A 27,003-nucleotide genomic window follows, 5' to 3' on the forward strand; every position below is an offset into this window, starting at 1 on the left:
CTTCAGGCATCTCTAGGGTGCATCTTCTCTCAAATAGCATCTTGTTCCAATTTTCATTTATTCTCATGACTTTTAAAATATGCACACTGCTTTAAGAAACTCAGTGATAAGGGCCTTAAGATTGTACAAATGTTTATGAGTTACAGTCAGGATTTTTATGTTCAGTACCTATAGGCCTGTTTTTACATATTTCCAGAAAATTTGTCTGGAGTTACTGAGCTGAAGCCCAAAATGATGGAAGAGGTGCGATGTTGCTGAACTGCTGGTACATTTTTTTTTTTTTCTCTTTCAGAAGCCAAATTTATTCCTGCAGAAAGGAGGAGGCCCTTTAAAAACACGGTGCTTTGTGTTAATACACCAACTGAACGAAAACAGAATGCAGACTTCAACAATATGATTTCCAGTTTCAAACAAAACAAATTAGCTCAGGCCAAGTTTTTATAAGAAGCTCCCCCCAAGCTCCCCATCCCCCACCATGCAACAGTACAGCTTTCACAGTTGGTGCTGGGTTTAACAGCACCAACACTTTCCAATTCCTTGATCTGAGTTCAAGATTGCTGCAAATCGCCAGAAAAACCTTAACTTTCCAGATATGATAGCACTCCTCAGAAAGCCATTATGCCAAGACACATCAGTATTCTCAGGACAACTTTTTCTTCCTGTTCTCTAAATTCTAAAGAGAATCTCAACTTACTCTAGGCTATGGGTTTTGGTTTATAATGACTACTGGAAACCTTTAAGTCTTCTTCTTGTTCAATGGCAGAGGTGCCAATAGCTAGCAACGAGAGGTTTAAAGGCGGTGTTTGAAGACATTGGAAAATAACTTAGCTGTGAAAAGAAAGAAGAGAACATTCTATGTTTTTTAACCTCCCAGGCTACATACCACTCATTCGACCGCAGTTTTACGGCAACTAATATCGTGGAGGGACATGTTTGATTCAGTGGGAAACAGATAAAGAGTTAGCAATGTTGTTGTCGTCGCGAATTTACCATAAAGCTAACCCCCAACACACATACATTTTCCTATTTCTAGGATTCAAAATAGGTCTGGAGAAATGTACATAAAATATATACACTTCCCCCTCCCAAGTTACCTCTTCAGTTTTTAAAATGTTTATTCAATTTTGAGAGAGAGAGAGAGAGCACACCAGTGGGGCAGGGGCAGAGAGAGGGGGAGACAGAGGATCTGAAGCGGGCTCTGTGCTGACAGCAGAGAGTCCGATGTGGGGTTCGAACTCACAGACTGTGAGATCATGACCTGAGCCGAAGTTGGACGCTTAACTGACTGAGCTATCCAGGTGCCCCGCCTCTTCATCTTATATACACTTATCTTCTTCTACTGATCATACTGGATTTTTGACGTATTTGTTTTCATGCTTTCCTCTCTGACTAGGTGGTGAACACTTAGAAGGCAGAGTCTGTACAAATAAGAAAATGGGGTGAATATTTATGGTACATTACAGAGTCCCACAGGAGAGAGAAAATATAATCACATTCCTTTTTTACAGGCTAGATTAAGAAATAAGAATGCTGTTTTTTCAGTGGAGTAAACAACTTGGCTCAAACATCACAATTAAGCCTCTCTTTATAGGTAGAGGGAGCTTATTATTTATTTAGGATGGTAAATCCATGAAGATCATCTAGGTCACTGGCTTAAACAGAAGTTTTTGTGGGGAGAGGCGGGAGAGGGAGCAAAAGGACACGGTACTTGCCGATAGTGGCAGGGGCCAAAGCTAGAATCTGTGTATTCTGACTCTGGTCTAGGGTTCTCTTCTCATGTTCCACTTTCTTCATCCACAAAAGGCCAAGACATCATTCACTTCAATACTCCAACAGGAAGGAGGCTGCAGATTTTAAGACTGGATGGTAGTTAACGTTGTGCCACTCAGGAGCTTCTAGGTTGAAGTGGATAATGAATGCACCCTACACAACACCGATTCTGTCACTAACAACCAAACTGTTCCAGGAGAAAGTCCAAGAATAATGGCACAAATGTGTAACCTAGTTTGGGACATGGGTAACTTTTTATTCATTTATCTAAAACAACTGCAAATACTTAAAAGCGCACTTTATGTAATACTATTGAGAAAGCTGTCGATCCTATTTGGGGTTTCTTAATTCTAATTCTTTCCTAACAACTGTGAATCATTGCCTATTAAAATTTTGGAGAGGGAAAGGAACTGCTTTTGAATGAATGAGCTATTAAACCACACAGCTATACATTTTGTCTCCATGAATTAAATATTTATAGAATTTTCCAGAAAACCGTATTCCAGATTAGACAAGGATGAGGTATAGTGACACAGAGTAGAGGCTCTCAAAAGATTTCAGTGTTTCTGAGAAAATTGTTGACACCTGAATAGTGTATTAATTATTTCTCATGGCATTGTTTAAACATCAGAAGAAACATTAAAAAAACCAAACAAAAAAAAATTTTTTTCAAAACTCCCCAAAATTCAGTGTCTCTTTGCGCTGTAGAAGAAATGCAGTTTTCAAGATGGAACGTTTGATACGTCATTCAAATCTTCATTAGTGGAGACTGACAAGGGCAACTATGTTGAAGACTATAAATAACCCAGTGTGGCGGAACACATTTCAAAACAGAATCATGGCCAAGTTCATTAAGGTCAACACAGGAGAACACTGAATTCTTTCGCTAGGTCTCCCAGAAAAAGCGGAGCTCTACAGAAGGAGAATCCATCAGAAAAGTAAGTCCTTATTGACAATCAAACTAAGAAGGACCTTTACCCAAGAATAAATTGTCTCATGGCAGAGAAGCCACAGAGATGACAGCATTTTGAAAGCGGAATTCCCTCATCATGTGAAAGTATTTAAAGGAGGAACTCTTCACTGCTGCAAAAATCCTCAAAGGAAACCCTGCCCCCACTCCTAATAATAAGGAAAGTGCTTCAAAGGGTGATAGGCAAGACTGAAGCAATCTGGGTCTTGTTGAGAAAATTATCTTGAGCAAAAGGGGGAGGGGGGTGTGTTTATGTCAGTTTTGACATTAAAGAAAGATCATCCATTCTCCTTTCTCTAGGATTTCCCTTTTGGTCTTCTCATCTAACAAAACATTATTTGTTTTGGATGCATTCCATGCACTTTTTACAAGAACAGTCACTTGAAAACCTGTATAAACAGTTGGTTCGCCCCACCCCCAACACATCCCTTTGTTTCTATTTGATGAGGTTGGATTTGGGTGTATTATCATTTTATTTCTAAAAGTATACACTGTACTTTTTAGATATTAGCCTGTTATCACCAGGAACGTCCTCTATTCAATAAATAGATTCTCCCCTCAAAGACTTCTCGCCTCCAGACAGCATACAGATACAAGTACCACAACTAAATCAGCCAAGGCGGTCTGTAGGCAGTCCTGCTTCAGTGTGACCAGCCAGCAGGCCACATTAATCTGCACACGTAACTTCACAGTACTGGCATAATAGGAAGCAAATCCAGGATATGTTCATTTACATCTCAAATAGAAGAGCAAGGGATTCAGTTTAATGGAAGATCCTTGGGGCTTGCTACCATCTACATTAAAATGGATTTTTTTTTTAAGACTGCAGTAAAAAGAAGTTTTCCTTTGGACTCAGAATGTGGCTCACCGAAGCTGCTCAGAGTCTACTTGAACCCATCCCTGAATAGTGACATAGCTTTCCACAGTGGTGTTCTACTGACGAGTTGTAAGCGTTTCGTTCTAACTGCCTCCTGAGAAAAGCTTTCTCATCGCTCCATGCCAACCTTTTCCTCCTCCCTTTCAAAAATCTTTGAAACAAGTTGTCAAAACCAGCAACACACTATAAACAAGTTGAAGCCAACCCCATCTGTACCACGTCTAGAAAATGGGGTCCTCCTACCTCTACTCTTAATTTAACAAGGATTGCTATACAGCTGCCGTGTTCCCCATATCTTCCCCCAACCCTCAAATAAAAATGAGAAACCTCAGTAAGTTAGCTGCATGACCCAGCAACAGAACACAACAGAAACTACCCATGACCAAGAATTCATTACACTGAAATGTAATTCCAAATATTTTATTATCTTCAAGTGCAAAATCAGCTTGGACACAATAAATCTCAGCTGGGCTTAGATGATGTTTTAATAATGATAAATATTTGAGGGGCGCCTGGGTGGGTCAGTCGGTTAAGCGTCCGACTTCGGCTCAGGTCATGATCTCGGGGTCCCTGAGTTCGAGCCCCGCGTCGGGCTCTGTGCTGACAGCTCAGAGCCTGGAGCCTGTTTCAGATTCTGTGTCTCCCTCTCTCCGACCCTCCCCCTTTCATGCTCTGTCTCTCTCTGTCTTAAAAATAAATAAACGTTAAAAAAAATTTTTTAAAAATGCCTCTTTAAAAAAAATGATAAATATTTGAGCACGGTTTTGGTGAGACACAGCGGACACTTACAGATCTGTATTTTTTCTGTATGTACCGATTCCCAAAGCTCTATAATTCTAGGACCATATTTCAGAATTTGTAGCCTTTAGTATCTCTGAAGCCAGAATCTGTTAACCTCACTGACCACGATTTCCCTAATTAGCTACCTCAAGCCAAATAATACAACTCTGTACGAAGACGCCCTGCTAACGAGAACCGTTTGAAGTTTAGAGTTCTGATTCTTGCCCAGCTATTCACTTCAATTGACACGTCAAACGTTAACTTCTATCTCATCTTTAAATGTTGGTTCTCTATTCCCCCTCAAAGACCCAAAAGTTTAAGTAGTAGTCAACCAAATGTATGTATGTAGTAGAATATCAAATAGTGCAAGGTGACTCGTAGTGAAATATTCCCTTTCAATTCACCCCACCCCTGCAAACAACCATGTTTAACAGGTGTTAGGTTTAATTCTAAAAAATAAGCTTATGCTGCTACCTTAATGCCTTCATTTTCAATCCGTGCTGTCCAATACAGAAGCTACCAGCCACATGTTGCAACTTATTTTTAAACCAATTAAGATTAAATAAAATTTCAGTTCTTCAGTCATGCTAGCCATATTTCAAGTGGTCAACAGTTACATGTCGTTAACATGGCTACTATACTGGACAATACAGGTACAGACATAGAACATTTCCAACCTCATTTCCACAGATATAGAAATTCCCACCATTGGACAGGGCTATTTTGACATTATAAATTGATTCCCTCCTGTCAATGATGAAGATAGAGTATTCATACTTCCACCAATCTCCCCTCCCTTCCCCCTTGCAATTTCTGATAGTTGTATTATTTTTAATTCTTTTAAAACTTTGCTTAATGTCTTCCTCTTGAACTAGAATGTAAGTTCAATAAGAGCAGAGAATTTGTCAGTTTTGTCCACCCATGTATTGCCAATCACCTAAAACGGCGCCCGTGACATAAAAGGTGTTCCAAAACTATCTGACAGATGAACAAATGAATGCGTGACTATCCTATAGCTTAGTATCGTCTGACTCTTCACTCTCTAAGATGGCCTTAGCCCCCTGACCCTCCTTCTACCTTTTCCTCCCCATTCCAATGCTCAGCCGTAATGAAGTCTTCTATGCTTTTCTATAGATTGGTTCTGAGAGTTGAAAACTAGTAAACAGGGTTAGTATTATTATGGCTATATATGTGGTGCTTACTGCACAACTAAAGAGTGCTGGGATTAGATCCCCTTCTCCAATGATCCAACTGGCATAACCCCAGGCTGCCTAAAGTCAGACAGATTTCCCTTTTTTTATACTGCATCACTATTAAAAGGCATGTCACGTTTTCTTTTCTTTTTCGTTTGGATGACTCTCCTACACAATTGTACAAATATGCTCTATAATTCAATATTTTAATTTTCAAATTTTAATTAGAAATATTTCAACCATGCAACCATATGCAAAAATATTTAGGATATATAGGCATCCATGTTTAACAGATATTAACTACCCAAATTTAACAGATAATATTTTTTCTGTATTTGCTTCAGCTTTTTCTCTTTTTCTAACAAAATAAAATGTTACAGTTACAGCCAGATCTGCCTCCAGCCTTCTCCTCTACCCTCACACTTGCTGGTGCCCCAGAGATAATTGTTTACGTACCATTCCCACACTTCCTTTGATTCATTTTCTACATATGTCTATATTCATAAGCAATATACAATGTTTTAAATTTTAAAAAAGCCACATGAATGACACTGCATCATAGGTATCTTTTGGCCACATATTTTTTTCACATTATTCCTGGTCTCTAGTTTTGGTTTTTTGGTCTTTTTTTTTTTTTTTTTTTTTTTTAAACAACATCATCTTATTTTATAAGTGAAAGATTTCAAATACCTCTGAGAATATGAATCAGAGAATTGTTGTAATTTTGGTGTTTCTATTATTCTCTAAAATATCTCTGCTTCCTCTGGGGGCATTTGTTCTCTTTTTCTTGGTTTTTGTCTTTCTTGCTGTTGGTTTTCTTCGTTCAACCATTTCTATTTAAGAATGGAGGTCTGGGTCAGTTGTCCCATGCAGCGGACATACGCTTCCTCTGCTATCAGGTACAGTACAGGTTTGTTTCCTGACTAGCTCTTAGCCCTGAACAGAAAAGCTGATGGGGAGCTCTGGGGACACTGTTGTCTCTTGCTGAGGGACAAGGGTATGTCCCAGAGTTCCCTGAATACCTGTCTGGGGAATGGCTCACTCTGGAGCACAACACCGCACGAGCAGTCCCAGCTCTCCCAGACAGGCTGTTTAATATCTTTAGAGAGCAGTCTTCCAGGTTTGTTTGTTTTTTTCCCCTCCTGTGGGTAATTGATGATCTGCCATTCTAACTATGAAAGTGAGAAAGCTGTAAAACTGGTCCAGCTGTTCTTTAGACTTTCAGGTAAACAACTTGTTGTCAGCCCCCCATTTTGCTCTTGACAATTTGTTCTTGACTCTGAGCCTCTCCGTAATTCTGCTGGGCACCTGGGCCGTAAGTCCTGTACGTATTTTGGGCTGCTGCTTTCTTTAATCAGTCATGCCCAATAATGCATTGCCAGCCATTTTTTTCTTGGAAAAAATTGGTTAAAATTTTTGTCTGCTCAACACCCCACCCCTACTCCGATTCTCTTTGCAGTGGGGTTCTTCTTCTTTTATGCCTCCTCCTCCTCTTTGTCTTTTCCTTAGGCTCACTTTATAGGGTTCTCCTGGGAGAGAGGGTGACGAACATGTATGCTCAGTCTATCATCTTGAACAAGAAGCCGAGATTTCTTTTTAATAAACTGCAGATTTTGGTCTCTTGATCTAATATTTTATGGGGAGAAGCAACAGATTTCAGGCATCATAATTTTTCTACTAACCACCATTATATTATTTTTTGCCTTACTGATAAAACCCAAAATCAATGTAAGGTTTAGCAGCTTTAACTGGCTCAGACTTGACGCTGGCTACAAAGTGATTCTGGACTCACTGCATGAGAGGATGACGTCTGCAATGCCCTCTGAGTTAGAACTGCAGCAGGCCAGGACAGTCTCGTCCTGGAGCTGGTTCGGTGGAAAAAACTTTATAGAACACTATTCAACTCTATACTTGGTCGCTCCTTATGGTGTGAGGATGTATTCTATTTCCGCCCTCTTGCCACTGCAAATATAAAGACAAGTATCCCCCTATGTGCTGATGACATGATTTTATTACTGCAAACAAGCAGTGAGTCTCAAGAGGCAAACTATTCTAGTCAAGAAAATGGTTCAACAGCAATTAGGACAAAAAGAAAACCATCGGTTTTGTCAAACATTCTCCCATGCTTCATTCAGCTTTATTAAGCAGTACCTCAAATAAAAATAATACTTAAAACACTTCTCTTGAAAAACAGGAAGTTTACAATATAAAAAATAGCATAGATCTACAGACTCTAAAAATTCATGAAGATACAAAATGCTCAAATGCATTTTCAAGTATTCATTTTATTTTGGTTACTGATTGCCTTGCTTTTTCATCTTGTCAAGTAACCCTGTTATGTAGTTCTAAGTGGCAGTGGCATTTTGAATGTCAGGAACATGTTAAATGGCATGATGACTGGGTCACCTGAAACAGTCTAGTAACATAAGCAGATTGATACTTTAGGAAGATGGCTCTGGAAGCAGACTGAGGGTGGGGGTAAGAAGGCGAAAACAGGTACATCAAATGCAAGACTGTGTGGGAACAGAAGCGATGAAGCTCTAAATGAAAGCATTTGCAATGGGACTGGACAGCAGGTGAGAAATTATAGAGAGATTAAGAGACCACAATTCACTGATTTGGGTGGTACCTGCTGGGGAGTGAAGGAGAAGAGTAGGGTCGAATTACTACTAGGTTTCCTGCTTGTATGACTAGCTGGATCATGCTAGTCATACATGTTCCAGGGAAAATAAGAAAATCAGTTTAGTGTGGAACTATCTAGGTGGCTTAGGGAGATGTGGGCTCAGAAGTGAGACCCTGGCTAAAGATACAGATGTGAAAGTCATCAGAGCACAGAAGACAGTAAGGTTATGGATGAGGATATGCAGGAGGCAATAAGGGAGAGCCAGACAGGTATTTGAAAGGTGAACTGAGGAATAAGAGTCAGTGAAGGAAAATGAAAGAGAGCATTTCAAGAAATAGGAGGAGGACAAGGGAACCAGGACAGAGTCAGATAAGGGAAAACTGTTTCAAGTTGGAGGACAGTCGCCAATGACATAATCTACCGAAAGGACAAGTCAAATAAGATCAGGGAGGAGACTGCTGAATTCAACAATTAGGAAGTCTAGTGGACTTTAGGCGAGCCATTTCAACGCACTGACAGAAGCCCAACTCTGTTGGGCTGAAAATCTTATGTGAAGTGGGGCACCTAAACAAAGCTGCTCTTTACAGAGCCTGGCAGGGAAGGAAGGTATGGGAGGTGAATGACTAGCAGGAGAGCATAATGATATATACGTTAACGTACTTGGATACTGGGGCTCGATTCCCACCTTTCTGTGTTTTCTAAGGTGTTTAAAATTTCACAGTATTTTCTAATGGGATTTGCACAATAAAATGAGTAATATGCTAAAAATCTTAAGCATGACTCAAATGCTCTTCAGGATATTGAACAGAAGCCATATTTGAAGAAAGACTAAAATAAAATTCCACCTCCGGGATCTTTTTTATCTTTATTTTTAAGTGGTTTGTTGCTGCTGTTCCTAATATCTTTCAATCTACCAAACTGAGAGTGATGAGTGTCCTCTTTTAAATGGCTATGATAATCTGTTTTGCCTTTTGGCACACAGTAGGTGCTCAACAAATATGATTAAACACAGGAATCCAGAACTTTAACGCTAGGTCAAGTTCTCCTGCCAAACATGTTCACAGCACCCAATATTTTCTCTTCAAAGCATGTATCACGGTTTGTAATTACTTATTTAAATAAATATGGGTAACTTTTGATTAATGCCTGCTTCTTTCCCCAAGCTCCGTGAGACCATGATTGCTCTTTTTTGTTTACTTATTTGTTTGCTACTATATCTTCAACACTTCACTCATAAAAATGTTTGTTCAATGAATTAATAAAGAATGTATCATATTTCATTACTTAACAACAAAACTGGACTTTATTAAAAGATCATCACTTAGTTTAGATACACCTATCTCTAGGCCAATCAAAGAAATTTTTTTAAAAAGGCAAAGAATTTCTACTATTTTGCTTTAGGCAATTTTTTACAAATATCAAATTTAACATCTTGTTTATTTTCCTACCAAAAATAGTGTCTTTCTTCAAACTGATTATCAGTAACTTCTTCTGTAGAAACCACATCGTCTTATCAATCATAATCATGTTGGGCATTTGAATCTCTTGAAGGACAAGATGACCAAAGACTGTCAAGAACACTGAGGTGTCCTTTGGGCAGTGTGAACATCTGGTATCTATTCTCTCTGGAGATTAATAATGTAGCTGTCCTGCAGCAGGCTTGACTAATTCCTTTGAGCCCTGCACAGCATTTTTAAATAGTTCCAAACACACAAGATCTCTAATTGGTACGGATTTCATCCACAGTTTTCTTGCAATCTCAAAAAACTCAGAAACTCCTAAGCAGGAATTGACAGGGGCAAGCTTCTCTGTTTCCCTTTGAGGAGGGAGCTATTAATACTTTTTTTTCAGGTTCAATAAAATTACTGAACTCAAACCATTTCAACCAAAAAGCTGAGGAAGGGGACTTTATTTTCCCTGGCCTGAACACTGTCTCTTGCTACTTTAAATCATAGTTAATGTTTTAAAAAGTGTATCTTACACATAAGGCAGTTGTAGACTTTTAGCATCAAAGGATCTGAGCAACATCACATGTAACGACCTGGCCTTTGGCTATAATTTCTAAGTGCCATTAAAAAATGTCTCTCAAACTGGTTTTAAATTTAGTGTTGACCTAGTAACCTTGATCTAAAAACATTCAACTTTAGATGATTATTTTATTTTGCTTCCAAAAGCTCTTCAGTCCAGTGAGGCATCCATTAGGAAGCTTCACAGAGAGTTGAGTTTGCTCAGAATTTATTGGCTACATCGAACAGGAAGATGGTGATTTGGGTTGCTCGCTGAGTGAAGATTATTTACTGTGCTTCACTGACCTTAAGAATGCCAGGAGGGATATAGGACGGGGAAATTCAAAGAAATAACAGATTCTATTCTCAGCGACATGCAACCCAGACTAAAAGTGAAATAATGTTCCATTCAACTGCAGTCCTGAATTAGGTCTATTCACTACATAGCATCATTTGGGACTGTAAAACTATTACTTACATTCTTTAGTTGAGTACCTATCAAGATTTTCAAATAATTTCTTTCTTACATACATGTGCCTGATAAAAAAAAAAAATGTTAGATTAACTCCTCTGAGAGACTTGTCTTGAAATTCTTTTACTTATCTAATTTTCCTCCTGATATTTTTCTCTAACTGAAACCTCTCTAAATTTTGGAATAGACTTTAGATTGTTATTCTATTATATACTTCTAAGTACTACAATCTGAATAAAATACTTCCTTGTTTTCATAAATGTATTATCCTTCACTGGTCTACATCACCTTTTTATGATGCATCAAAACTTAGTTCACCTACTACAATTTAAATTTCTGACAACCCATCCTGAAAAAAATATTTTGAAACAGAACAGATTACTAAGGAAAGCTTTTAAACACATATATTTTAGAACAAAATAATTGTTTATACAACAAAAGATGTTTTGCCCTTGTAGCCGACACATGGCAAAGTTTAAGAAATTAAACACTGTATATTCTCTAGCATGTTAAAATTTTTAAATGAATTACGTCAAAAAGGCACGAAGCAAACTACATCAAACCAAGGCATACTCTGATAACTATATGTTCTTTTTAAAGTCCTTTAGGGAAAACTTGCCGACACTCAATCCTCATTATTCTGCTCTTCTTTTTCATACATTTAATCACATTCTAATACACTATAACTTACTATTTACATTTCCTGTTGTTGTTTATTGTCTGTATTCTCCCAACCAGAATGAAAGCTTCAAGGGGGCAGAGAATTCTTTTGTTCCTGATGCATTTGAAGCTCCAAGAAGGATGCCTAGTTACTCTGGAAATCTGGGATTTAAAACTAATCCTTGGTTTTGTCTTAAAAGACACAGTCACAAAAGTCTTTGTTACAGAATTACTTATAGAATCTCTAGGTCACTTACTAATATTTAATGATGATTTTGGCACCTGGCTGACAGTTTTCTCTCTACCGAAAATTCTTACCTACATTCTAACCCACTTAATACCCCTTATAGCAACAGCTCTTTGAGCCCCTCAGAGAGGTGAAACTAAACTATTCTATGTAGCCAAGGTCCTGTACCAAGCAAGACCCATGGGTACAAGTGGTCTTTGTAATTTGAAAGTCTCAACGGCTTTGCTTCTGACCACAGGCAAGCTTAATGCATTAAAAATTAGATGTGATCACGTGAAGAAAGTTGAACTTCAGATGGATGATTTGGTTAAAGTGGTATCGTACTGAATAGATATTTTAATTTGGCCCTGGACAACCATAACAAAAAACAAATGAGAAAAATTCCATAAAGGTCTAAGCACATCCATAGTATATTCCATGGCCTATAGGTTGACATATTATTCTGTCAGTTGTGCAATAATACTCAAGTCTTGCTCCTCTAAACCACTTGTTGTTTTAAAAAAATTTTTTTTTAACATTTACTTATTTTTGAGAGAGAGAGAGAGAGAGAGAGAGAGAGCGAGCATAAGCCGGGGAGGGGCAGAGAGAGAGAGGGAGACACAGAATCTGAAGCAGGCTCCAGGCTCTGAGCTGTCAGCACAGAACAGGACGTGGGGTTCGAACAAACAAACCGTGAGATCATGACCTGAACCAAAGTCTGATGCTCAACCCACTGAGCCACCCAGGCACCCCTCGACTACTGGTAAATGAAGCAAGGTGCAGGTACAAGATTTAGCTACTTAGTACTGAGTAGGCACTAAATAAATGTTAGCTGAAAAAGTGAACCAAATTGAGGCTGAAGAAAATATTAACAAAAGCTATGAAAATGGTATCACACTACATCAACGTCTGTATTGCAGACATTTTTGACAAAGATCACCTCTCAAGCATTTATTGTTCTTTCATCACTACAGACCAGAGTATAGCACTCAATGGGTTACTATCTCTTGATAATATGTCATGGACACCTATGCAATTTCTTTGATCTTTTCTAGTTTGAATAGCATAAGATTGCGGAAGGCATGGTCAGCATCCATAAACATAAAGCACCCTGGCACTGTTGCAGCAGCAAATAGTCTCCTTTTATTGAGATACTTGGCCTCCTTTCAGTATAACAAAAATTTTTTGAAGTCTCAATCATGTATTATTAAAATCATGGTCTTAAAAGCGAGGTGAAAATTAAATTATATTCCCCATATTAGAAAACTCCCTTCAGAAAAATCCCTTAAGGGGAATTTTGCCAAAATCTAGTGCTATACAAAAGACTTTTTTTTTTTTCAACGTTTTTTATTTATTTTTGGGACAGAGAGAGACAGAGCATGAACGGGGGAGGGGCAGAGAGAGAGGGAGACACAGAATCGGAAACAGGCTCCAGGCTCCGAGCCATCAGCCCAGAGCCTGACGTGGGGCTCGAACTCACGGACCGCGAGATCGTGACCTGGCTGAAGTCGGACGCTTAACCGACTGTGCCACCCAGGCGCCCCTACAAAAGACTTTTAAAAAGCATGTACTTTGACTTAAGGTGTAAATCAAGAGCCAACGTAATAGCTGTTTGCTCTTTAACGGTTTTTCTTTCTGCGCGTGTTTGTAATGTATCTTCCATACAAATAATTTTTACCTCTCACTTGCTCTGAACTTTATGTTCAGTTCCAGGTATTGCCCTGAGTGTCTGGCTTACAAGATATCTTAATGCTATTAGTTTTTTAATGCCTCGCTGCTTTGCTTAGCTCCCATTGCTTTTGAAAAATGTCACACACACATTTTATTAACCATATATAAATGCATAAATGGGAATATATCATACGTACTTTAAGTGCAACTGTTTCTCCCTATTTTCTTTGCTCCTTTCTGTATCCTTCAGGAAAGCTTATGGTAACAACTTAATAAGGGTTCTACCACATTTTTTCCATGTTCTATTAGCCTCACAAAATCATAGGTATCCACACACACATAAATGTAAATGTTCTAGTAGCTGCATAATATTCCACTGTGCAACCATCCCCCAAATGACAGGAATGACTTTGTGTCCAATTATTTTCCTCTGTGAAAGAAACATACTGCTCTAACGACCTTGCATATATGCTCCTATCTCTGGTAGAGTTTTTCTTCCTATGGGATAGATTCTAGGAAGAGGAATTCATAGGATTGCTATGTCAAAAGATAAATGCATTTTTATGTTTAGTAAATATTTCTAGATGGCTTTCCAAAACAAATATAGTTAAATACCTTTTTCTCCATACCCTCCATCAAAAATAGGTGTTGCAGCTTTTTATTTAAAGTTTATTTATTTATTTTTGAGAGAGAGAGAGACAGAGGGAGAGGGAGCAGAGGAGGGGCAGAGGGATGGAGAGAGAGAATCCCAAGTAGGCTCCATGCTGTCAGCAGCAGAGTTCCACATGGGGCTTCAACCCACAAACCATGAGATCATGACCTAAGCCAAGATCAAGAGTTGGGCGCTCAACCAACTGGACCACCCAGGCACTGCAGGTGTTGCAGCTTTGAAAAACTTCCAGTAAATTATTGCCAGTAGCTCATTTAAGCAAAATTTGTATTTCAGTGACTATCTGTAAGATAGCTAACTTTTATTGGGGGGAGGGAGGGTCAGAGGGAGAGAGGGACAGAGAGAGAGAGAGAGAGAGAGAAAGAGAATCCCAAGTAGGCTCAACGCTCACCTCAAAGCACGATACAGGGCTCCCTCCCATGACTCTGGGATCATGACCTGAGCCAAAATAAAGAGTCGGATGCTCAACCGACTGAGCCACCCAGATGCCCCAAGGTCGCCAACTTTTAATGCTTGTTGGCTATTTGCTTTTCTGAGACTTGCATCTTCATATTCTTTGCCCTTTTTCCTACTGGGTTATTTATTGTTGTTATTTTTCTTTGCAACTGGTAACCGTTCTTTGTATATTGCAGATGTTAATTAGTAGCCTCTGCATTACAGCTACCCTTTTATATCTGTTGTTTCTGTACTGACTTTATGATTCTTTTTAGTCAAGTATGTCTATCCCTTTCTTATGTGCTTTCTGGTCTCCTAGCTCAGTTATTAAGAGCTCCCTGCCTGTGGACTATACACATGGTATCCTATATTTTGTGCAGGATTTTTGTTTTGTTTTGCTTTAGATCTCAATTCATCTGCAATTTCTTTCTGTATATGAAATAATATTTCAATTTTATCTCCTTCCAAATGCAAGAGCAACGGGATCATCAACAATATTTAAATTGTCCATCCTTGACTGAACTGAAATACTATGTTTAACTGATATTTACTTACATATTCTCTAGTTTACTCCACTAATCTATTTATCTATTGCTATACAAATATAATTTTATTATTATGGCTTCACAACATGTTCTTATATTAGGAAAAGCAAGTATCTACTTACTGGTTTTCTTTTTCATAAACATTTCTGTTTGTTTTTGTTTTGTTTTGTTTTCCTTAAATGGGTTCATTGTAAGTTAATCGGGGTTCTTTTTTGATCTTCAAAAAAATCATCTTTAATTCACTTTTTCTTTCCACAATTGTTTAATATTTTCTATTTAATTGACTTCAGCTTTTATCTTTATTCCATCTTCCTAGAGTTTTTATTGTTTCTTTTATAAAGTTCCTTTATTTTTCATCTTTTTTTCCCTTTAATAACAAAGGTATGCAAGGCTATAAATTTTCCTCTAAATATAATGTTCAGTGTCTCCCATAGAGTTAGATATTTACTGCTAATTTCATTGGATTATTATAAAAATATGGTCTCTGCTTTCTAAAATTTATTAAATTTAATAATACTTATTAATATTTTCTTTGTGACCAAGTAAATGATCTATTTTTTAATGTTCCATGAAAATATAGAATTATGTTTTTTATTTGAGGGTTTTTTTAATTTGAAAGATACTTTGTATATCTACTAAATCAAGTTTATTGATTATATTATTTGCTTATTCAACCTCCTTAGTTTTGACTACTCATATGTCTCAATCTGAAAGAAACATAGTGAAGTTATCCATGATAACTCTGTATTTTAAAATTAAGTTTTCTTTAAAGATTTTGATTCATATGTTTAGTTGTTAAGTTACTTTACACCTACAAGTTTATGATTGCTCTATACTCTTCATGAATAATGCCCTTTTATGATCACAAATTTGCCATTTTATCCTTTTGTGTTTTTAGCTTAAAGTCCACTTTGTCTGATGGTAATATGGCCATTTCTCCTTTTCTTTTTGTTTACTTTGGTCTGATGTCTTTTTGACAATGCCTGTATTTTCAAGCTTCCTTTATACTTTGTTTTTGTAAGTGGCAAATGCTAGATTTTAACTCAGTCTCTGACCACTTCTGTCTTTTATTGGGGGAATTCAATCCACTGATACTTAACAACTGACATACCTATCCTTCCCCTTATCTTGCTTTGTATTTATTATTCATTTTTTGCTGTATTTTTCCCCTTGTTTCTGCTGTTTGTATCAAATTCATATTCATTCCATTCCCTCCCCTCCCCATTATGTCATTTTTCCTTTTTCTGTGCTCACAAACACTGAATTATCTACAATACACTACATCAAGACACAATTTCCTCCACAAAGACCCATTGTTTTCCAAATCAATACCCTATATCCTCCTTCTCTTGCTTCCCCTTTCTCCCACCCATGTGAAATAAAGCCTGTAGAAAACTTTTATTCTCCTCCTTTCCCCATCTATACATACGATGTATCCTGCCATCTTCCAGCTTCCAGGGTTGCAAATGAGAAATCTAACACTAACCTGATATTTCTATTGTGAATTTGGAAGCCTATACAATTTCCCCTTTATCCTTGAAATGCAGGGGTAGCATCACCAGGCTAGGCTTTTTAGGTACCTCTGCTTTCTAGTTAATCCTACATAGAATGTGGCTCTAAAATTAAGAACACTATTAACTTACAAAACAAGGACCACATAATATTTATGTGGTTCCCTGTTGGTCACATAGGTGACACAATGTGTTTTCCTTTCTGCCCTCTTTAACAATGTCAGTGATCGTCACACATGTGTCCTCATGGTCACACAATGGCTGCAGCAATTCCAGACACCAAAGGCAGACAGGACAACATCCAGTGAAAATGGAAGCATTTCAACTAGTGTGTCTTTTTTTATTAGTGAGGAGAACTTTTACCAGAAACCTCCAATTAGATGTTCTCTGAGATGCAACCGACCAAGAATGGGGCATCTGTCCAAGCTGAAACCAATCACTGACAAGGGGAGTGGAATTTTATGATTAGCTTAGGTCAAGTATTATTCACCTAGAAGGGAGTTACTCTGCCCTGAATAAAAAGGATGACTATACGTGCGTAGATTAGGCAACCAGTGTCATCACAGTTGGTTTCTTTGTTTTGGTTTAGCTACAAGTTCTCTTTCATCAGATATGTGACTATTTGTTTTGAGTGATCCTGAGGGCTGAATTCCCTTAGATGTATTTTTTTTCTTTGTTGGCTCACTTGGGCTCAGGACTCATTGTTAATGTAATCCAAAAGCGGGTAGTCCTGAAGACTTTGGAAACACCGACACGGGTGAGCTGCCAGATCTTGATGAGGGTATGAATAAGAGAAAGTCTCCCTGTTTCCTAGTGTCCTTTAAGGGACAGAGACTCAGCTCAGATATTTAGCTTCTTCTTAGCCTCTTGGCAGCAAGAAAGCCAGTTACATTTATGAGTGGCTATGTTCATCTTTATTCCTAGAGTCCATGAATCTCAAACACTTGCAATGATCTGCCACATTCAAGATCTCACCGTCATGCTTTATGACACTGCTTTCTGGTCCTTCAGTCCATAAGGCCAAAAGCTTTACCCAAGTTGTCCCTGCCAAGATTCCCATCACTATTCAGCTCATGAGATGCAGAGAGACTGGAATGGAGAGTATAGAGTAGTGAGTCATATGCAGGACCATCTTCAATGAATGTGATTGTTATTATTTGTCAGATGCTATGCTAACTGGTTTACATTCTTTGTCTTACATATACCTCACAGCAACCCTATTTATCCCCATTTTACAGGTAGAGAGACTGAGGTTTAGAGATTATCATGTATCTTGACAAGGTCACTTTCCTATGCGCTATTAAGTGGTGAAGTGAGCATGTGAACCAAGATTATCTCCAAGCTTTCACTCTTAGACACTACACCAAACTGTCCCCATGGCAGCCCAGAGAGCTGTCAGGTAAGGACAGTTTATGACAGAATACAACTAGTGATGACAAGAAATAAAATAGAGAAGAAGCTACAAACATTTCCTGGAAGCCAAAAAGTCCATGTTCTCCCAGATGATTAATGATTTTTGTAAATTTTCTTTTCAATAAGTATTATTATATGTATGAAATCTTGACCTGCATGTCCCATGCTCAATACACTAAAAAAAATTCTTTGGAAATGCTGAAATGACGATGTAATGCCCAAAGCAGGGTGCTTAAACTTTTTTGTTCCATGGACTTTTTGGAAATCTAGTGAAGCCTATGGACTCCACAGGGTAATGTTTTTAAATGAATGAGAGGAAATACATGGCATTACAAAGAAAAAACACAGGGGCATCTGGGTGGCTCAGTCGGTTGAGCATCCAACTTCGGCTCAGGTCATGATCTCACAGTTCATGAGTTCAGCCCCTTATGAGGCTCTGTGCTGACAGCTCGGAGCCTGGAGCCTACTTCGGATTCTGTACCTCCCTCTCTTTCTGTCCCTCGCCCACTCACACTCTGTCTTTCTCTCTCTCGAAACTAAATAAAACACATTTTTAAAAAAGGAAAAGAAAAAACCCAGCCAGCAATGTAATGAAATGCTGAAAAAAATAAAAACCCACAAATCTGTGACACAGTAATGAATGCACTTTTTTAATAAAAAGCTCTAATAGTGGCTCTAATAATTGCTATAATTTAGAAGTAGTTATGAGTATAAATGTTATTTTGAGATATCTGTGACAACTATAATATGATATGAAAATATGATTTCTATTGGTGATAAAGTCACAAATACTACTGCAAGTTGTTTTCTATATTCATAATTGAAAGAAATTGTGGTTAGTTAAAACAAATTTGGATTTTTTTCCTCATCCAACTTCATGGACCCTCCAAATTCAATCCAACGACCCTAAATTAAGAACTCCTGATCCAAAGCTTATGCCTAAATAGTTCACTGACACTATTTTGAAACTTTTCAATCCTCCCTGGTTTTCTTATCATGACTTTTCCTAGAATAGAATCATTTTTTACTACCCACCTTTTCTAAGTAGAATGTATTAAGTGGAAAACATGGAATTTAAATTTACACACACACACACACACACACACACACACACACACACACACACAACTAGGTTCAAATCCCAGCTCTGAAATTTGCTGTCTGTGAAATCTCTGACAAGTAATACAACATCACTGAACCTCAGTTTCTTCTTCTATAATTTGAAATTTAAAAAATCTACTTCCTGAGATTACTGGAGATTATTGAAAAATGGATGAAATATCTGGACCCTTTCCAGAAAAATATTAATCCAAATACATATACTAAAACTTCAGGAGTTCACAAACCGGGGGTTACTACCCCTTGCCTTATCTTTTACTGGGAACTTGATGAACTCCTTTCTTATCAGAAAGGAAGGTCAAGACCTCTACCTTCCAGAGAAGGAGGAAGGTTGCCTAGAAGTCCATCAACACTGTGCTAGAAACTTTCACAAAATGTTACCAAAATGTTTCAAAGTGCTTAACAGGAAACATGATACGCTGAGCCTGGGTCATCAGTGTAGTGTAACACTATAATAGTGTGAATAAGCAGGTGTACAAATTTTAAGAAACCTGATGTACCGTTCTTTATTGAAAATCAGTACCGTTCAAGCTATAACTATGATGAAGTATTATTACCAAATCTAAATTTAACACCCAGAGAGATATGTGGAAAATTGGAAAAGATTCAGAAGACAATCACAAATACAATAAGAAATAGCCTATTTCTTCCAATATGTGGAAAATTGGAAAAGATTCAGAAGACAATCACAAATACAATAAGAAATAGCCTATACAAATGGTTAAATAAACCAGTAATTAAAATTATGTAGTCTGGCAATAAGAAAGGTAAAGAGTAAACTCAAAATAGTCTTGAAATACATAAAAACATTTTTAAATGTAGACTTGGTCTTGGCCAAAAGATAGAGAAACAACAACAAAATTTTAAACAGGAAAGTGCAATGGGTATTGAGGAGGGCACCTTTTGGGATGAGCACTGGGTGTTGTATGGAAACCAATTTGACAATAAATTTCATATATTTTTTAAAAATTAAAAACAATAAACAGGAAAGTGCAAAAAATCAGAAAGAGTTCTTTATCTCATCTTACAAAAAAAAAAAAGTGAGTGGATTCAAAGTAAGAATCAGACTGGATTTGCATATATTTTGCTGATAATGGCATCAGCATTGTTTAGTTACCAATATTCAAAACTCATCTGTTATACTCCCATATCCACTTATTCATAAACTACTGTGATTACTACTACCTCTAATTTCTATCCCTTGTCCATTCCTCAGCTACCATCAAAATTGGGGGCCTCACCATTTTTATCTGATAACATCTAACTTGCCTCCCAGACATGAGGCTCTTCCAGCCCAAATCACCCCCCAGTTCTACCATTTGTTAGCTATATAAAACTTCGAGCAAGATAATTAGAATCTGACTACCTCATCTGTTACTTCACAAGGTTGTTATGAGGGCCAAATGATATATAAGAGTGCTTTAAAAATATTTAATCACCACACAAATGTAAGGAATTTATATCATAGAAGCCTACAGACAGGAAAAAAAAAAACTTAGGGGAAAAAACCTTCCATAGCCCCGTATTTGCTATCTCCTTTATGGAAAGAAGATGGGAGTATGCAGAGGAGTACTTTCATGGTTGCATCAATATACTCAAGTTCACTACCCGTTCTTTTTTTCATGTGCTTTCATTTGACTGGAATTTTGCCATCTCCAAATCTCAACCATTCATTAATAATATCTTGCAGGGGCACCTGGGTGGCTCAGTCTGTTAAATGCCTGACTCTTGATTTTAGTTCAGGTCATGATCTCACATTCGTGGGATCCAGCCCCAAGTCAGGCTCTATGCTTACAATGGGGCCTGCTTGGTATCCTTTCTCTCCCTTTCTCTGCCCCTCCCCTGCTCACTCTCTCTCCTTCTCAAAAGAATAAATGAACATTTTAATAATAATAGTAATAATAATACCTTGTAAAAGTCCCATATGTTCCCCAAAGCTTTTCATAACTTTTCCCCACTACTTCTGATTGTCAATGACACCTACCAACTCTGTTATACAACCTAAAGCTTACTCAATGATACTTTAAATTACTGTTTGTTATTTTATTATGTTAAGCTTATCTTCCCAACTAGATATTAAACTCTCTGCATACTGGGTGCTCTAAAGGATATACTAGAACAGACTCAGAGGAGCGGATAAAAAGATCACAGTAGGAATGTCAATTCCAAAGAAGCAGGACTGAAGTATAGGGATAGAGCCAAGAGCTTGAAGTCAGATGTTGACATGAATGGGTAGATCGAACTCACAGGTGTAGGTACACAGTAGACAATAAAAATCCATTTTCAGAAAGAAAGAAAGAAAGAAAGAAAGAAAGAAAGAAAGAAAAGAAAAGAAAAGAAAAGAAAAGAAAAGAAAAGAAAAGAAAAGAAAAGAAAAGAAAAAAGGAAGGAAGGAAGGAAGGAAGGAAGGAAGGAAGGAAAGGGGAGGGGAGGGCAGGGGAGGGGAGGGAAGGGAAGGGCAGGGCAGGGAAGGGAAGGGAAGGGAAGAGAAGGGAAGGGAGAAAGAGTGAGTAGAACCCACACAGGCTGTAAATAAGTAGCCTTTAAACCAAGGAAGATTCTACATAAAACTGCTGCAAATATAATCTGAGCATACTTAGAAAAGTGAGCACCTCAAAGGCAAAGATTCTCCATTACTGAAGACTTTCAAAAGGATATGGCCATCCTTTTTACGAATCTGGGGAAATGATCAAGTTTCTCCCAGCAGATACGGTAACGCAGAAAGCCTGTGATGCTGTCTCTGGCTGGGCACCAGGGCAATACAAGTGGAGTGGGTCATTTATCGTGGGGCTACAGTATGTGGATCTGAGAGAATATCAGAGAGAAGCAAAAGCAAAAGCCAAGAAGCACACTCTGGGAAAGGAAGTAGCATAGATGCAGACTTGAAGATTTCCCTTAGCAGAAACCAAATGAAGTAAGCTTTTGAAAAAGCCAAGAGTATTTTTTTCAGTCCTGAAAAGTAGGAAAATTATCAGTATCAAACAACAACCTTTGAGAAGTGTTATCAGTGGAGCAGAAGGGTGATGAAATTCAGAAACCCCCAAGCAGCCCTGTGACAGTACCCAGGTGTGTGGGCCACGGTGTGAGGGGTGGAAGCAGACCCTTTGGGTCTCATTCTGTACATGACGGCTGAAGACAAGATGGCCGTGAGGGGAACTACGGAAATTGGACATCCAACATCTCTGGTAAGGGTAGGTGGGACTTGGAGAATGATTTAGAGGACGGTAATTGTCCTCACTGACAAACAGGGCTGGAGAGAGAATGAATAAGAGGGAATCACTCTCCCCAAGCATAAAAAACAGTGGACCACATTAAATGTATAATCGAAGGCCTTTGGGGCCTTTGTGTCAGAGTGCCCCAAGGGTCCACTCTGAAGTGGGAGCACAGTTTAAACCTGGAAGGTGTCCCCAGAGTCAGCGAGTGCCGAATGTAGGGGCTTCTAGATGCAGAAGACCAAACAAACCAGTCACACAGTTAGAAGGGACCTCCCCCTGCTCCTCCCCCAGTGCTCCTAAACCATTAAGGACTACAAACCTTTGTAGTCCTTGCTCCTCCTGCTGAGACTACAGACAAAGCCCCAGTAAACAGGGAGGAGCCTGAAGGACAAAACACCTACCACTATTTTTGGACAAAAAAAATTTAGAATTGCCTTTCTTAAATGGGTAGGCTAAAAAAGAAAAGAAAACTTTTAACAATGGAAGAAGTCTAAGTATCCAAACGGCAAATAATGTTTGGGGTTTTTTTCCTGGATGTTTTATCCCACAAAACAGAGAAAGAAATTAAAACACAAACGGTTCGTAACTCTCAAGGAAATTAAAGAGAATATGAACACCATGAAATATTTTAAAAGCAGATAAGTGGACAACAGAATGAAATGAAAAGTCATTAGCAGAGTCGAGGAAAAAGTCCCTATTATTTCAGAAATAGGAAATGCATTAGAAATATCAAAGAGCAGAACTGACACAGAAAAAAAAAATGAATCTCTGGCAAGAAAACATAGCTCAAGAAAAGTGAATATGGAAGAAAACAGACAAATGGAAGTAATCATGCAAGTATATGTAGGATATAATTGGAGAGCAAATAACAAACCAGGGAGACCCTGAAACAGAAAGCAAAATGAATAAAAGCCATTTTCCCAGTTAAAACAGAAGGAATGTTTCCTAAAATGAATAACTAAATCTATAGATCGTAAGGTTTAAAACAGTTAAACACTTAAAACGGAACGTTTCTTAAAATGAGTAACTAAATCTATAGATTGTAAGGTTTAAAACAGTTAAACACTTAAAACAGAAGGAACGTTTCTTAAAATGAATAACTAAATCTATAGATCGGAAGGTTTCAAGACGTTTCAGGAAAAATTAATAGACCCTCAAAACAGAATTATTTAAACACTCAAGATATAAACTCCTATGAGCCTCTAGGTAGAAAAATCAGTTGCCCACAAGAAAAAAGAGTTGTGTAATTGTAGTTCTGTTTGCTTATTTCATTCAAGGGCCATTCAAAAAGTTCTATTTTTAAAAAGTTGTTGGAATTTTTGCTTCCCCATTATTATTAATTTCTACTTTCCTATATTTTACTCAGATTGTGATTTGTACCATGGTTTGGAATAATCAGTGTTTATACTCTAAGGCTTTCATATTTTCTTAACTCTTTGGCTACCTGCAAATAGGTTGGTTGTATCCTCAAGTTACCCTCACTAAATTGATGTATTTACTTCAGCAATGTTGTGGATTGTGTAGTCAGAGCCCCATGTTCTCTTTTTCCCAATATGGTATGTCACACACTGAGAGACACTGAAGTCTCTCATGACATTTGTGTTTCAATTTCTTCTATCTCTAAAAGTTTTTACATGTGTACTTTGAAGCTGTGTTATTGGCATTTACAGTTTCTTTCTTTTTTTTTTTTTAACATTTATTTATTTTTGAGACAGAGAGAGACAGAGCATGAACGGGGAAGGGCCAGAGAGAGAGGGAGACACAGAATCGGAAGCAGGCTCCAGGCTCTGAGCCATCAGCCCAGAGCCCGAGGCAGGGCTCGAACTCACAGACTCTGTGAGATCGTGACCTGAGCTGAAGTCGGACGCTTAACCGACTGAGCCACCCAGGAGCCCCTGGCATATACAGTTTCAAGATCGATATATCTTCACTGTGGATTGTAGCCTTAGCCAATTTTTTAAAAAAACCTCTTTTAGAAATGTTTGGGGTTTTTTGCCTTTAATTTCATTTTGATAGTAAAATGTGACTCCTCTTTTCATTTAGTTTGCCATTCTTGTATTTTTTAAAAAAGTGCTGTTAATGTTTATTTACTTTTGAGAGAGAGAGAGAGTATAAGTGAGGGAGGGGCAGAGAGAGAGAGAGAGAGAGAGAGAGAGACAGAATCTGAAGCAGGCCCCAGGCTCTGAGCTGTCAGCACAGAGCCCAACGCGGGCTCAAACACGTTGAAGAGAGATCATGACCTGAGCTGAAGTCAGACACTTAACCGCTTAACTGACTGAGCCACTCTGGCGCCCCTCCATCCTTCTATTTTTAACTTAACTTCTCTGTGTCATTTTGCTTTGAGTATCCCTTTTAGATAGAGTATGCCTTTTACAAAGTTGAATTCTTTAAGCTAATCTTGAGGACTTCTGTCTCCTAAAAGGAAAGTTTATCCCATTTACATTTATATAAAAGCTTTTCCCTAAAGTAGGTGTTTCCTTTGACTTTTTCTCTAGCGGATCAGTAGATTATCTAGTATTTTTAGTTTTAGATGGATTAAACCTTCCATTTTTCAAATGCTTTTTAATTTGCCTGTATTAATTACATGCAATGAAAGTGCACCCGTTGAAAGTCTTATGTGTAAGAGGAAGAAATCAGCACAAATTTACCTACCCTTGCACCTTTATTTCCTAATTCTAACTTGTTTGGTTGGCATAAACTGGGACTTTTGGCCCAAGTTACTATTGGTGAAATTATCCATTTTTTACTCGATATAACTGTCCTTTCAAAAATCATTTTGACTTTGCATTTTGTGGTGATACCATCTTTGAAACAGTGATTTTAAAGTTAATCCTATGTTTATTGTTTCATGCTCACAAATAGTCCTTATATACTATACTTTCCCTGTAATCAAGTTCTCTATTTTGGTTCATTTCTCAGCAGCTTGGAATACTTCACTAAGTATTAACTATGTGAACAATATGCTTCCCAAATCATCATGCATTGAGAAGATCTTCCTGCCTCTTTCATAGAGAATGGCAGTTGACCGGCTATAGAATTTGAGTCCCAGTCTTCTCACAACTCTAAAGCCAAATGGTTTCATTGTCTTTTTTAAAAAGAAAAATGTTTATTATTTTTGTGAGGCGGAGGTGGGTTGGGGTGTGTGTGTGTGTGTGTGTGTGTGTGTGTGAGTCGGGGAAGTGCAGAAAGAGGAGGGAACAGAGGACCTGAAGCAGGCTCTGCACTGACAGCAGCAAGCCTGATGCAGGGCTTCAACTGACAAAATGTGAGATCATGACCTGAGCCAAAGTCAGACACTCAACTGACTCAGTCACCCAGGCAGCCCATCTGTCTTTTTTTTTCTTTTAACATTTATTTATTTTTGACAGATAGAGGCAGAGCATGAGCACGGGGGGAGAGAGAGAGAGAGAGAGAGAGAGAGAGAGAGAGAGAGAGGGAATCCAAAGCAGGCTCCAGGTTCTGAGCTGTCAGCACAGAGCCCGATGTGGGGCTCGAACTCACAACCTGGGAGAACATGACCCGAGCTGAAGGTGGATGCTCAAACCGACTGAGCCACCCAGGAGTCCCCATCTGTCTTTTGATGGACAAGGCTGAGATGATGTCTGGGACAGAACTGATTGTTGTTCCTTCAGAGACTTCCTTTCTCTGTTTAGATGCTTAGAATATATTTTCGTGAGTACTCCTTTTTGTTTTACCTGAATGCTGGATGTCTAGATGCTGGTATTGTTTCACCAATTCTAGCAGGAACACAGTAAATGTGGTCTTCGAAACATGCAGTTCCTGTCTTTCTTAATATACCTCTTACCGTTCTTTTCTTTGCTGTTTTGTCTTTTCCACTCTCTTCCTGAGGAAAATCATTTGCTCTGTTGCATCACTGTTTTCTGTCATCTATGTCTGTCATCTTAGGACCGAAACTCTTCGATTATTTTTTCTTTTTCCTCAGCATTACAAAATAGTTTGTCAGGTGGCTCTCCAGATTACTATGCATATATTTAAGAGATTCAATTTGCTTCGTCACTGCTTCTAATGAAGTTTTCAATTCAGCTACAACATTGTTAGTTTCCTTGCAGGATTTTCTTCGTTCTACCAACTGTGTTACATCTCGGTCTGTGATGACATTTCATCTTTCATCTCTTTTATAAAGATTTTTTTTATCTCTCACTGAGAACGCAAATATTTTTTCAATAAAAATATTTTTTAACATGTATGCTTTTCCCCAGAGCTTTGTTATTTTCATTTGCTCACACTGCCAAATATTTTGTAGTTCCACGCTTATTCATTTTCTGCTTCCCACACCAAATGAAAGTGCACTTTGGCCTGCTATCGGCCCCAAACCATCATGAACATATATTCCTCTTCAATCCTTTCACTGTCCACCTAAGTGCTGTTACAAGTCTCCTCTTACACAGAGAGCTGAAGACCTCACTCATCTTTGTATTACCAGGTCAGTGATCCAGTACATTGAGGAAACAGGAGGGGGCAGGTGTTACAGGTTGTCCCTCATTGTGGACATCTATCTTTCTATACTTTTCACTGACTTTGGCCAATCTTCTATGCCAGGGACCATTTTTCCCACATGGAATTTACTCTGTGGCCTGTCCTCCTACCCAAGTATATGAAGGGACTGTGACTGGTGTCCATCTGAATGCTGGTTACTGCCTGGTCCAGCAAGGATAGGTTCTAATTCTTACCTATATTGTATAATGACAGTTGCCTTTAGACCTAATGCATTCAACTGCTTTTGAATTTGATTGTTCCATAGTAGTGAAGGATTTCCAAAATGGAAGGTTCCCCACCTGTCGTGAGCACTACCCTGGTCTTTAAGTTCTCACAACTCTCCAGTTCAG

At 38.2% G+C, this 27,003-nt stretch overlaps 1 protein-coding gene across 3 annotated transcripts in view; it reads right to left on the reverse strand.

The window, feature by feature from the left end:
• The window catches only part of MSRB3 (methionine sulfoxide reductase B3), a 175,638-nt gene that overhangs the window by 12,057 nt on the left and 136,578 nt on the right, over positions 1-27,003 (reverse strand). The window lies entirely within an intron of this gene.

Source organism: Neofelis nebulosa, chromosome 8 (assembly GCF_028018385.1).
Source record: "Neofelis nebulosa isolate mNeoNeb1 chromosome 8, mNeoNeb1.pri, whole genome shotgun sequence".
Lineage (NCBI taxonomy): Eukaryota > Metazoa > Chordata > Mammalia > Carnivora > Felidae > Neofelis > Neofelis nebulosa.